This window comes from Mus pahari, chromosome 8 (genome assembly GCF_900095145.1).
Source record: "Mus pahari chromosome 8, PAHARI_EIJ_v1.1, whole genome shotgun sequence".
Taxonomy (NCBI): Eukaryota; Metazoa; Chordata; class Mammalia; order Rodentia; family Muridae; genus Mus; species Mus pahari.
Genome location: NC_034597.1, coordinates 88,816,012 through 88,817,882, shown reverse-complemented (window position 1 = coordinate 88,817,882; position 1,871 = coordinate 88,816,012). Strand labels below are relative to the sequence as shown.

The 1,871-nt window shown below is 46.9% G+C and overlaps 1 protein-coding gene and 1 pseudogene across 3 annotated transcripts in view; one reads left to right on the top strand and one right to left on the bottom strand.

The window, feature by feature from the left end:
- LOC110325144 overlaps window positions 1–1,398 on the bottom strand; it is a 13,008-nt pseudogene extending 11,610 nt beyond the window's left edge.
- The window catches only part of Klf12 (Kruppel like factor 12), a 403,434-nt gene that overhangs the window by 72,551 nt on the left and 329,012 nt on the right, over window positions 1–1,871 (top strand). The gene's annotated exons all lie outside the window — the stretch shown is intronic.

The window sequence follows — 1,871 nt, the reverse complement described above, 5'->3', positions numbered from 1 at the left end:
TCTCTCTCTCTCTCTCTCTCTCTCTCTCTCTCTCTCTCTCTCTCTCTCTCTCTCTCTCTGTCTCTCTCTCTCCAACTTACAAAGTCTGTGTTTTTGACTCTGCATCACACTCTGACTTTCTCTGGCCCGGTGCTGAGACCCAGCTCCGAGCCTCTCTGGCTCATCTAAAGACTCCATATTAATGTTTTCCCCAGATCTTTCCTTCGCCTCCTTTCCCAGGCCTCAGCAGGGAGGTGCAAGGGTGCAGACTTATTTTTCCACTGAAGTGAATTTCACCCTCCTCCCGCCTGAGGAAGAAAGACATGGATTCTAAATATGTTTCCATTCTACTTTCACATGTAGGATCAAAGCCAGAGCCAATTATGGTAAAATGCAGTGTTTCAGCCCAGTGGATTTTAGGTGAGCTAGGGTTTGTTGTCGTTTCTGAAAAAAACATGATGTTAGCTTGACAGCATCATTGGTACCACAATTTTCATTTTCACACATTACTTTTCTAAGCCTGTTCATAGACCAATGCCTGAGAAATAGGGAGATTTCACATCTCTTCTCTGTGCCAGGAGCTCTTTGTATTCAATGGAGTTCTAACACACACACAAGGCAGCCTATTGCGTGATTTCACAGTGTGTGCGGTGGACGTTCAATTCTTAATTCATCAGACACCATATGCAGTGTTATTAGTCTCCTCTGTAAGGAGAATGATCAGTGTGCAGTGAAAGACAGGCCTTATGAACCCCTCACAAGCACTCAGCACCAAATCTGACAGATGCTGAAGAAAGAATGGCGGGCAGCTCGGTGGACTTTGGGTTACATTTGTGTATGGAGTCCTGCTGTGCCCGATCTGATCCTTGGTTTTCTTTTCTGATCATGGGGTGTCTGTCTTCTTTTACCATGCTTACCATCACTCTCTCCTCCTTCCTCTTCTGTCCCTCCCCAACTATCTCTATCACCCTCCACTTTCCATACATCCACATCCTCACAAAGTTGCCCATGATCAGGAGCTGTTGGCTACTAGCTTCCTTCCCTTTTAAATAGGTGTCTGCAGGTGTAACCCCTGTAAAATCATGCTGCCTTGAGTGTGTAAGAACTCAGTTGAACACAAGGAGCTCCTGTGTCTGCAGGTGTAACCTCTGTCTCAGACATGCTCATTCTCCCCTGTACCCCCAGGTTATTTGGGGTATAGGGTGGAGTGTTGTCATTCCCACCCTAAGTTGGGCTCTTTATGATTTTTCTCTCATCTGCATTGGCTGCCCATCTTCATTGGCTGCCCATCTGCATTGGCTGCCCACCTGCACACATCCAGTGCTGTTTGGTTTGGGTTAGCATCCTCCATACGTGCTCTGAGTCCTTCCTAACTTACCTTGCAGGTCTATTTCCTGGAGCTCCAGGATTGATAGCCATTGCTTACTAACCACATGGTTTCTGGAGCAACTCAGGCTCAGACTGAAATGATGCTGATTGACCTCCCCAGTTCCCACCAGTACGTACCTGTCTTTTCCTGTAACCAAAGGAAATATAGGAACACACCTTGGCCTATGCTGGTCTGAGCCACTGTGATTTTTGGCTGCAGACTAACCCCAAGGCAGAGTTCCCTGAAAAACATCACAGAAAGTAGGTTAAAGGGTGTTGACTGTACCTACACTTGGTTCCTCACTCAGTGAACGATGTGTGCTTCACGTGTACAAAGGCAGAAAAATCAGGCCTGGCGTAGGAGCTTGGCTGCTTTCTGCCCTATTTTGAAGAGAATCGTGAAAGTACATTGGGTAGAATTGTCAGCTACTCAGAGCCAAGGTAACCATGGCTGCCTTGGTTTTCACACGCACGCACACACAGACACACACACATGCACACACACACAGACACACACACACACA